The 12,822-nt window shown below is 31.9% G+C and overlaps 1 pseudogene; it reads right to left on the bottom strand.

Annotated features, from left to right (window-relative positions):
• Positions 1-680: 680 nt before the first annotated feature.
• Positions 681-1,454, bottom strand: LOC130934681 (protein Ycf2-like; annotated as a pseudogene).
• Positions 1,455-12,822: the final 11,368 nt, after the last annotated feature.

Here is a 12,822-nt window from a genome sequence, read left to right as displayed (position 1 = left end):
ATTATCTTGAATATATTAACCATTTCTTTACTTTCCGATCACCCGGAAAGAACAAAAGAAACATCTTGTTCTTTCTTCAGCAATTTCTGATCTCTAGTAGACCTCTCAGTAGGATTCGAACCCAGATGCAGTTCTGACCATCTGTCAGAGAAAAAAGAACGATTGGCTCTGTATCAATGGAATCTCATCATCCATACATAACGAATTGGTGTGATATATTCAAATCAAATTTTGTAAAACCGAATAAACGGGCTTATAGATAAAAGACGCTATAAATATTCCGAAAAAAGACAGACTCACCGAAAAAGTTGTATTTGGTAAAAATTCAAACCAATCGAAAGAATTTTGAAAATTTTGATGCAACAGGTCTATAGAAGGGATTAACAATTTGGATAATATATCCAAATTTGTTCCTTCTTGGCTAAAAGAGATTCCTATTACTCCAACCAACAAAGTAAATAATACTAATATAAACATAGAAAAAAGCATAGTATTGGTGGATTCATGAGGATAAAAAGGAGAAGGCTTTTCTATAAGTTAAATTTCACTAAAATAGTTTCATTAGCACCTGAGGTATTATAAGAAAAAACATTTTATTATTTAATGAAAATGAAATAGATAAATTAATAAATTATGTCTTACACATATATCTAATTATTAATAAAATTGGATTTCGTTTTTTATTTTTTTAAGTCTTGAGCGACCGATCCGGCAGAACAACTCAAAAGATAAAGAAGTATCGTTAATTCCTTCATGCTCGTTCCAAGTTCGAAGTACCATTTGTACAAATAAGAATCCCCTCGTTACAAGATTTCTTCTTCATATAGATAGATATAGGATCTATGGAGCAATTACTTAGAAGTACATTTTTTGAAATAGCCCTTCCTATCTGATAGAAAAGGATCCCATGATCCTGAACCGATTACCTGGGATCGCAAATCCCAAGTTTGTCTATGAAGAGCAGATCTAATTATATTAGTGTCTATAATGGATTTCTTTTGTATAATACTAATCGATAGGGCCTCATTGGTAAGTGCTACAAGATCTCGTACATTGGAACCCATAGTTATGGTTATGCACCCGAGTCCATTAGTATGGAACATTCTCTTTTCCAAGTGAAATCCCCTAGTATATGAAAGAGTGAAAAAGTGCTTTCGTTGTTGTGGAATAAGAAGCCTTCGTATCTTAATGCATGTATTTAATTTATTCGGAGCTATTAGAGCGGGATCCACTTTTTGGGGAATATGAGTCGAAGCAATAACAAGAATATTTCTAGTGGAACATCTTTCACAATCCCGGGAGAGATAGTTCACTAATAGACCGAGGGATAAGTAATTCGACTCATTCACATCCAGATCATGAATGTTTGGAATCCATATTATGCAAGGAGACATTGCTTTTGCTAATTCGAATTGAAGGGTGATATAAAATTGGTCTATTTCCGCTACCCGCATCGTTAGCTTGGAAGGCTAGGGGTTATAGTCGACGTTTATTTATCTTTTTTTTTATCGTCTCTAATTCAAAACCGAACGTGAAACTTTTGTTTCATTCGGCTCCTTTACGGAAGGGATTCAGAAAAGAAGAAATATGGAACACGGGAAAAAGATTCCGCTAACCCATAACATCTATGTCAGCCTTTCTGTATGAATACATTGAAAACGCCTTGCTTTTTAGATGATCCCTATAGAAAAAGAGTATTTAGCCAAATACGGATACACCGCCATGAGCTTTGGCAATGTTATTGATCAATTCCATAATAAGTACTGTTTTACCCACTCCAGCTCCGCCAAAGAGTCCAATCTTTCCTCCACGGCGATAAGGAGCTAAAAGATCTACTACTTTAATTCCAGTTTCAAAAATGGATAATTTTGTGTCTAATTGTATAAAGGCAGGCGCGGATCGATGAATAGGAGATGTTAAAAAAATGGAATATATAAGCCCCCAAATAAAAATAAAGAAAACTAAGACATTATAGGGAGGGAGGGGTCAAACTTTTTTTTCTATTGGAAAAATCTTCTATACTTAATATTTATATCATCTTATATTTATATATAGGGAGGGTATATTGTTATGGTATATTGTAAAACTTAAAAACAAATCTCAAAATAGAAATTGAATTCAACTTTCAAAATCTATCAATTTAATATAATTAAATTTATAGAATAAAATCACAAAATAAAAAGAATAGTAATAGAAAAATGAATTTGAATATTCAATAGGAGTAATATATTCAGATTTATAGATTTTATTAATCTATTAAATTTCGAATCTATTCGAAATCCTCTATAAAGATTCTCTTCTCAAATTGAATACTATTCAATAGTATTCTATTTATTTATTCTATTATATATATATATCATAACTTTACTCTTTAAAAAATAGAGTGTGTTATCATTTTTTAATATTCAATCTATCAAGTTTACCTTCTCTTTTTTTCTGGATTGTTCATCTGCACTCTGTTGTTATACTACTTATTCAATTTCGTAACTCAAGATTCTATTATAGTATCAAGAGTTTATGTTCTTGAGTTATTTTTTTTTCGTTTCATCATAGAAATCGAACTCAACGTTCCACCACCAAAAAATCCATCACCATCATAGATAACAAATTGAATGAAGACAACTATTCAACCTGGAGGTATCTCACGTTACTCACTATTCAGAGTCTCGATTTGGAAGATCACTTAAACTCATTGAAGATTCGTCCTCAATTTGTTACAGATGAGGCAAAAAAAACTGCTACTGAATCGGAGGACTTCAAGAAATGGCGTCTCCGAGACCTAACTCTCACTACTTGGATCGTGGCATCCATGACCACTAACTTCAAAAGCAAGGTCATACATCTCACCAGATTTCATCTGGTTTGAAAAAAAATTGATGATTACTTCACCGCCGCATCCTCAGCACGCGTTTAAAGCCTCAAATCGCAGGTCAAGTCAATGAAAAAGACGGACACCGTATCTAATTATCTTGCTCAAATTCAAAAATTAGTAGATTTTCTGTTTGCAATTGGCTATCAAGTTCATGAGGATGACCATATTCAAGCTATTCTTGATGGTCTCCCAAAAGAGTACACAGTCTATAGCACTTCAGTAATATCAAGATTAGGTTCCTTCAAGGTTGTAGAGGCTGAATCTTTCCTTTTGGCATTTGAAAATATGCTTGGTAGATATAAGAATCCTAGAATAGCTATGCTGTGGCCAACTTCACTCAATCCTTCAACTTCAACAGAGGAAGAAGAGCAAGAAGAGGTAGAAGTGGAAGAGGCTTTCAAGAAGGTGGCAGGTTTGGATTCACGAATCAAAGGCCCCAATGTCAACTATGTGGTTGTTCTGGCCATGTGGTTTGGAACTGTTATCATCGATTTGATACATCTTTTCAACCAAATTTGGCTAATTTCTCTAATCAGCTTCAGATACTGTATGGAAATTCTTAGTCACCACTTCCATCTTTCACCTTTCATCAACCAAGAGCTTATATTTCTACACCATCATCATTTAGTGAAGCTTTTTGGCTCCTGGATTCAGAAGCAAATCACCACATTATCCTAGACTCCAACAATTTACTCATTGCCTCTTCCACGAATCTTGATTTGGACCAGCTTTATGTAGGTAATGGAGCATGTATACCGACCTCTTTTTCAGATTTTTCTATTTTTTTTTACCCTTCCACTAACATTACTTATTGTCTAAATGATTTTCTTTATGTTCCTCAAATTACGCAAAATCTACTAAGTGTTTTAAAATTTGTCTTTGATAACTATATTTATCTTGAATTCTGACTTGATTTTTGTTTAATTCATGACCAGGATACCAAGAGCCTACTCCTACAAGAAAATTCTAGGAATAGGATTTGTACCTTAGATAACCTTAGGATCCCAAGATCTTTGAATACTAGTTTTGGAATTGTTTGTAATAATGCCAATGTTCAGCAGCTTCAAACTAAATCCATTGTACTCAACATTATGCCTATTTCTGATTTTAGTAATTCACATGTATTAGACTCATATTTAGATTTAGCCTTTAATTCTCCGGTTAATAAAAATAAAGATGTGCAATTATGACACAAGAGGTTAGGCCATAGTGTTATTCAGACTGTTCTCACTGTTCTTAATTAAACTTATAATTTTTCTGGTTCTACTGCTAAATTTCAACATGTATGTGAAATTTGCTCTATGACAAAGATGCATTGCTTACATTTTCTTGTCTCTGAAACTTGCTATACATAGCCCTTACAACTTGTTTTTGTAGATATTTGGGAATCAGCCCTCATGAATTCTAGAAATAGATTTGATACTATATATGTTTTGTTGATACATATACAAAATATACTTGTCTTTATTTGCTAACTAACAAATCACAAGAATTCGTTGTATTTCAAAATTATAAAGCTTTTATGGAGAAGCAAAGTGGTTACAAAATCAAAGCAATACAATCGGATTAAGGTATGGAACTTCTTTTAAAAGATTTTACTTTATTCTTGACATCAGAAGATATTTTACACAGGCAGTCTTGTGGTTATACACATCATCAACAAAAAAGTGTGGAAAAAAAATATAGGCACATCATAGAGATAGGCTATCTTTACTGGCCACAGCTTCCTTGTCCATGAAATTTTGGGAGAATGCCTTCATTAGTGCAGCTTATATCATCAATAGACTCCCTACAAAGGTGTTGCAAGATAAAAGTTCTTATGAGATGTTGTTTAATAAAAAACTAAACTATAATTTCTTTAAAATTTTTTGTTGTGTCTATTACCCTTTCTTAATACCATATAATAAGGTAAAGTTTGCATATAAATCAGAATAATGCTTATTTTTAGAGTATAATGCTAATCACAAAGGCTATAAGTCTATGGTAAAAAATGGCAAAGTGTACTTAGCAAGACGTATTAATTTTAATGAATTTGTGTTTTTTTTTATAGTATTATGTTTTCTAATGATTCTTCTTCTGAAAATTCTAAATCTGTAGCATTGGTTGAAAATCCTGTTTTTTATATCACTCCACCTACTAATACATTCCCTTCTCTCTTTTCTCCTTAACTAATACATCATCTCATCAATCTTTTGGTCAACCCCCTCGTTTAGAACAACCTAACAATTGTCCATCCACTTCTACATCTACATCAAACACTTTATCCAACAACATAACTCCACATTTAGCATCTAGTATACCAGATTCATCTATACCAATTAAGAATATTGACATTGTCTTACCCCCTATCTCTCCGACTCCAGCCCTACCTAGTAACACTCATGCCATGGTAACTAGATCAAAATCTGGAATCACTAAACCAAGAACTTTAGCTATCACAATTACTTTCAAACCTACAATCCTTGATTTGATACACAACATTCCTAATACTGTAACTCAAGTTCTAGCCTCTTTACACTAGAAACAAGCCATAGACATTGAGTTTCAAGCACTTATGAAGTGTCAAATATGGGCTCTCAAAGAACCACTCCCAAAATAGGTTTTTGCCATTAAAAAAGGATCAATTTGAAAACATTCTAAGATACAAAGCTAGGCTAGTCATCAAACAGAAGGGATAGATTATGAGCAGGTTTATATCCTAGTTGTGAAGCCTAGTATAGTTCGAGTTATTTTTAGTATTGCTGTCTCTTTAGGTTGGCCTTTACGATAATTAAATTTTAATAATGCATTTCTCAATGGTAAACTAGAAGAAACTATCTATATGGCTCAACTACTAGGTTACTCTCATTCAAATACATCCTTAGTTTGCTGTTTAAATAAGGCTCTTTATGGTCTAAAGCAAGCTCTACAAGCTTGGCTCAATACTTTAGCCAAAACTTTAGCCAAATTTGGATTTAAGAATGCCAAATCTGATATTTCTTTGTTTATTAAATATACTTCCTCTTGTATTGTTTACTTAATTATGTATGTTGATGATATTATTGTAATTGGTAATAATATAAGTGAAATTAATACTCTCATATCTAATCTTAATAAAAAAAATTGAAAGATTTGGAATAATTCAGTTTTTCTTGGGCTTGGAAGTAAATTGTTTTCCACAAAAGAATTTGTTAATTACTTAATCTAAATATACATCAGAGTTATTAAAAAGATCAATTATGGAAGACTCAAGTCCCATGCCTACTCCTATGATATCTAGTCTTAAGATGTTTGTCAATAACTCAAAATTCTTTGACAATCCAAAACTTTATAGGTTTATAGTACTTGGCTTACAATATGTAACTCTTACTAGACCTAGGGGTGTGCAAAAAAATTAGTTTTACTGTACTGAATTGAATCTGAACTGAAACTGTTTTAAATAAACCAATTTTTTAAATAAAAAATTAAACTAAAACCATAGTTTTTATGAAAACCAGTTTTTATGGTTCAGTTTAGTTTTAAACTAAATTAAAACTGGTTTTATTCAAACTCCAAAATTAGTTTTTACATACTCCCTCTCTCTCTCTCTCCCGCTTCCTCTCTCTCCCCCCTTCTCTCTCTCTCTCCTCTTTCTCCCCCTCCTCTCCCCCTTCTCTTTCTTTCTCTCTCTTTCTTTCCCTTTCTCTCTCTCTCTCTCTCTCTCTCTCTCTCTCTCCTTCCCCCCTCTCTTTCTCTCTCCCTTCCTTCCACTCTCTCTTCTACTCTCTCTCTCTCTCTCTCTCTCTCTCTCTCTCTCTCCCTGATAAGTAGATATATTATACGCTTTTTCATAGCATTTTCATAGTGTTTTTAGTTAGATTTTATTAATTTTTATTATGTTTTAGTGAAAAAATCACCTTTTGGATACTACATTGAGTTTTTGTGTTTTTCCTATGATTTTTCGTGATTTTGGGCGAATTTGGAAAGATCTTGATCAAAGACGAAGAAACGATAGCAGATGCTGTCAGATCCTTACCTCCGTGCATTCCAATGGACATATCTTAAACTACAGAGATCCAATTGACGCGATCTCAATGGCGTTGAAAAGATAAATTTCAAATATTTCTAGCGATATATAATAGTCTATACTTCTCTTCTAGATCACTGCCTAAAATTGGCGTTGAACATCCATATCTGGAGTTCAACGCCCAAAAGGGAGCAAGCCAGCGCTGAACGCCCAAAGGTGGCGTTTAATGCCCAAGAATGACCAAATCCCAGCGTTGAACGCTCAAAGCTGGCGTTCAACGCCACCAAGGGAGCAAGGAAGCAGCGCATTCACTCCCTAATTGACGTTCAACGCCTGTTCTCCAAGTTGAACGCCAGGCTTGGACGAAGCACAAGACCAAAGTGGGCCCAAAGTGGATTTTACCACTTTTTAGCTTATGCAGTCTTATCTTTGTACTTTTTAATTTAAATTTAATATTTCTTAGGGTTAGTATTTACTATTTAAAGAGGATATCACTTTGGATTGAGAATCATTCAATTTACAAACCATTACAGATCTTCTCTGTTTTTCTGTAAATTATAAGCAACTAAACCTCGTAGGTTAAGGTTAGGAGCTCTGCTTATTCCCATGAATTAATATGATTACTTCTCTATTTTAATATATGTTTGACTCTATTTTATGATGTATTATCGTTCTTCATCTAATGAATCTGGGGTGGAACGAAAGTATGACTCCTTATTCTACATGAGTTCTTTGTGAGTCATGACTCGGATAGTATTGAGTTATAAGCTTGAGAATTCATCGCCTAGACCAACAGTTGATCTGGGTTAATTGGAATATGTGACATATAATTTCGTTAGTTATGGGTAATGAGGTTTCTGTGGCGCTAAGGCTAGAATATTGAGCTTCATTCTTCGATCCGGAAAATCTGACCTTGTCTGTGGCGTTTTGAGTAGGATAAAAAAGAAGAATGAATTGTGTGAGCTTCACCCTCGTTCATATTGAATGACCACTGGCAATGGCGTTTGATATGGATTAGAGGAGATTAACTTGCTGAGAGGACAGGAGTTAATCACTTACAACTTTGTCATAGAATGAATCATTCATTGTTAAAGTAGTCTGTAAGAAGTATTAATCCCGAAAGATAAAGCATCTTCAAAACCTTAACTGATTTCTCGTTACTATTTCTACATCAATTCTTTACTGCTTTCTCTATTTTTTTGTTTATGCTCATTCAACAACAACAACTCTCATTTCGATTTGCCTGACTAAGTTCTGCAAAATAACTATTACTTGCTCAATCCAACAATTCTCATGGGATAAACCCTCACTCACCTGAGGTATTACTTGGACGACCCGGTGCACTTGCCGGTAAAATTGTGCGAGTTCAATTTTGCGCACCACTCCCCCTCCTCTCTCTCACTCTTTCTTCTCTCTATCTCCTCCCCCTTATCTCTCTCTCCCTCTCTATCCCCCCTTCTCTCTCTCTCTCCCCTCTCCCTCTCTCTCTCCCTCATCCTCACTCTCTCCCTCCCTTCCCTCCTTTCTTCCTCTCTCTCCCATTTCCCTATTTCACTCCTTCTTCTCTCTCTCCCACTATCTTTTTCCTTTTCCTCTCTTTTCCCTTTTTTCTCTCTTTGTCCCTCTCTCCCCTCTCCTTCTCTCCTATCTCCCACTCTCTCCCTTTTTCTTTTTTTCTCTCTCTCCTTCTCCTCTCTCTTCCCTTTTTTTCTTTCTCTCTCTCCCCACCCCTCTCTCGCCTCCTCTCCCTCTCTTTTTTCTTTCTCCTCCTCTTTCTCCTTCTTCTCTTTCTTTTCCTCCTCTCTCTTTTCTCTTTCTCTTCAGTCTTCTCTCACTCTCTATCTCTTTCCTTTCACTTTTTTTCTCTTCTCTCTAAAGTGAAAGAAAGAGAGAAGAGAGAGAGAGGAGAAAATAGAGAAAGGGAGAGAGGAGAAGGGAAGAGAGAGAGAAATAAGGGAAGGAGAGACAAAGAGAGAGAAGGGAGAGAGAAGGGAGGGAGAGGGAGAGAGAGAGGGAGGGGGAGATAGGAGAGAAAGGGGGGAGAGAGAATGTAAAAAACTTTTTTATATATATTAAAACTAGTTTTAGCTTATAAACCAGTTTAAACTGGATTTTTTTAATTAAAACTGATTTTATTTTTATGAACTGATTTAAACTGGTGCACTGTATTATAAAATTAGTTTAAAACCAATTTTTTATGTGACAAAGCAGTTTGGTTCAGTTTCTAAACCATTTATAATAGTTTAATGCAATTTCAGTTCAATTTATGAAAAAACTGAACCATACACACCCCTCTAGACCAAATTTATCATACTCGGTTAATAAAGTATCTCAATATATGCACCAACCCACAGTACATCATTGGAAGTGTGTGAAAAAAAATTTGAGATATTTGAGAGAAACTTTGAATCATAGCTTATTCTTCACAAAATCTACTAATTTTTGCCTACTTTTCTTTGCTGATTCTGATTGGGGTGGTGACTTAGATGACAGAAAATTCATTACAGACTTTTGTATGTATCTTGATAACAATCTAGTCTCATGGAAGAGTAATAAACAAACCAAACTCAATAAGAGCAGTACTGAGGCAGAGTACAGATCTATAACTGCTGCACAAATCAAAATTATGTCTCTTCAACAGTTGAGCGGGGAGCTGCACATTCCTCAAAAAATCCTACCTACCATTTACTTTGATAACCAGTCCTCTTAATTTCTAATCCTATCTTTCATAGCAGGTGCAAGCACTTGGAGATAGACTTACACTTTATCAAGAATCTAGTTAATTGTAGAGAATTTTTTGTTGTGCATATACCTTCAACAAATCAGAACGCAGATACTTTAACAAACTTCTCTCCTTGCCAGTATTTCAAAAATTTAGAACCAAATTGAAAATATATGGCAGATCAAGTTCCTCAATTTGAGAGGACCGTTAAAATATTAATTAGAGGGTAGAGTAGTCTTTTTAATATAATCAGAACTGACTTATATATATATATATATAACTTTACTCTTTAAAAAATAAAATGTGATATCATTCTCTAATATTCAATCTATCAAGTCTACCTTTTTTTCTCTTTCTCTAAATTATTCATCTACGTACTTTTTTGTTATGCTATTTATTCAATCTTATTACTCAAGATTCTATTAGTTATTTATTTTTTGTTTTCTGTTTAAATATATATATAAAATACATTTAAATATGTAATCTTACTTACAATTTCATTTAAAAAAGTTATAGAAATTGTCTAGTAGTGAGGATTTGAGTAGTAAACACTACAAGAACATTTACAGTTAGTCGGTTATCGATAGCTTCAGCATTATTAATCACTTCTACTAAAAACTTACATAAAACTTTATTATATGCTCCTATATATAGTAATATTGTTTGTAAGAATATATCTTGCGGGAAAATAACGTAAAACTAAAAAGAGAAAATTACTTATCTTGCTAGAATGGTCAAAGAAGTCGCATCATTTTTATAAATTAAATTATCACAAATTTTCCTGCCTCCCAACATATTCCCCTACGAATGAATATAGAATAGATTATTATATATATATATATATATTTTCTTAATACTCTCTCCATTATTAATGCTAATTTTGCATAAATTTGTGATCATTTTCATAGGTGGGTGATATTATCACGTCAAAGATACCGAAAGAAATTAAAGTGTAGATGGTTCCAGTTGATGGCTCACATGAAATGAAAGAAGTTTAGCAGGATTTGGAGAAGCCTAAATTCTCGGGATCTAAGGTAATATATAACAAAAATATTATTTCTACGACAAAAAATAGTCATAATATATTTATGTATATAATTTAACTTATTTTTAATTATTATTTTATATTTTAATATATTATCTATACTAATAACTAATTTTAATAATTGAATTTAGTGTATACTTAATAACATAATTATTTACGAACTCTACTATTCGCCTGATAAAATTTTTAAAGATTTTAGTCAACTCTCCAAACCATTATAAAATCTTATAATTTTAAGTTCCTCCAAAGTACAGGGTTTTTATTAGTTTTTAATTTGATTAACATCTTTATTTTAGTAATTCTTGTAATAATATTACAATATGTAATAATTTCAACAAATTATTTTGATAAATAATTAAATAGTAAGATGTCAATTAGCATTTATTAAAATTATTTAGTATATTTAAATATTTATTATAGAATATTATGCCTTTATTATTACAAATTTTTTTAACACCTATAAATACTTTCTTATATTGTATCATTTTATACAACTTGAATACACATACTCAATTATACACAAATTCTTTCTCTTATTTCTAACAATTAGCAAGTTCGCCTTATTACTAAAATACAGACACTCAATTATCACTCTTATTACTAAAATTAGCAAGTTCGTTCACTTCAAATATATCAGATTGAGTTTGGAAAGTTAATAATGATAACCATTATCATCACTGCATAAGAATATACAAGAATACACAGGAATAAGTGGTATTTTATTTTTGGAAAATAGTTATTTTTTCAATTTATAATTAAAATTTTTTTTATTAAATATGACTTATTCCGGTGTACCTGTGTATTTTTGGAGACAATGATAATGGTTTGGTTGTCATTGTTAAATAAGGCTTTTTTTTTTAATTTATAATTAAAATAATCCTTGAAGAAGTCATGTTTGTTGTTTGTGTATTTTTGTGTACTCCTATATACTGTTTGGAGATCTATATACTATTTTGGAGACGATGATATGGATTAAAAAAAGAGTTTTGAAAGATTTGAGTGGAGTTCGTTGGGAGTAAGACGAACTTACTACAAACAAATCATATTTGAGAAATTAAAGTTGAAAACTGGAGTTTGAAAAAATAATAATTTTTTTATTTTATTTTTAAAAAAACTTAAATTATTTAATATATCTGAATATTTATTATAGAATATTACGTTTTTATTATTACAATTCTCTTAACACCTATAAATACATTTTTATATAATATCATTCTAAATAATTTAAATTCACACTTAATTATACACAAATTTTTTTTCGAATTTAGTCTCTTATTTTTATCATAACGTAATCTGAAGGCTTCTCAATCTTAGCTGCTTCTCTTTATTTACAGTATTCTTAAAATATGTCTGTAAGACAAATATTACTGTTAGTAAGACCCCAAAATGAATAGTAAATAGTTTAATTACGTGTTGGATAAAGAATTGAAGGGAAAAAAAAAACTCACATGGAAGAAATTCGTGAATTCCCAATGTGATGCATTTTTGTTGGTTTACTCATTTCGAAACCAATAAAAAGTTATAGCGTATTAAGCTACTCATTACTTGAGATTTAGAGTGTTTGACTAAAGTGAAAGAAACACATATAATGGCGTTGGTGTGAAGCTGAGTGGCCAGATATTATTATTTGTTCAAACTTGTACGCTTTGTGTCAGGATTTTCAAAATGTTAGGTTCAGCAGTTCAGGTGCGATTTTCCGTTTGGATTATTTGCCGAAGATAGTAAGATTTGGCGATACATGAGGAATTGGGGATCTAATACCATAGAGTAACTGCATACTTTGTCTTAATGATTAATTATTTTATAGTTGTCTAATAATTCGATATTTTTTTGGGAGATGTACTGGGCAACCACCAAAAGAACGACTATGTTACGTTAAAATTAAAATTAATCACTAAAATTAATTATTAATATAAAATATATATTAAAATTTAAATATATATTAAATATAAATTAAATTATATATATTTATATATAAATATATTAGTGACTAATTTTAGTAATTGATTTTAGAATACTATTAGATTTTTGCCAAACAAATTGGTGAGTTGAACTCCGCCAAAATTTTTGTTTTCTCTCTCAATTAAATATAAAATATAATTACTTTTGGTAGACCAAAAAAACATAATTACATTTGCAGTTGAGAGTTGACATCGATGAAGAATTTGTAGGCCTTTTATTAAATTACACCAAATTCA

The sequence above is a fragment of the Arachis stenosperma genome, chromosome 6, assembly GCF_014773155.1.
Source record: "Arachis stenosperma cultivar V10309 chromosome 6, arast.V10309.gnm1.PFL2, whole genome shotgun sequence".
Taxonomy (NCBI): domain Eukaryota; kingdom Viridiplantae; phylum Streptophyta; class Magnoliopsida; order Fabales; family Fabaceae; genus Arachis; species Arachis stenosperma.
The sequence above is the reverse complement of the archived record's forward strand: the minus strand, read 5'-3'. Positions and strand labels throughout refer to the sequence as shown.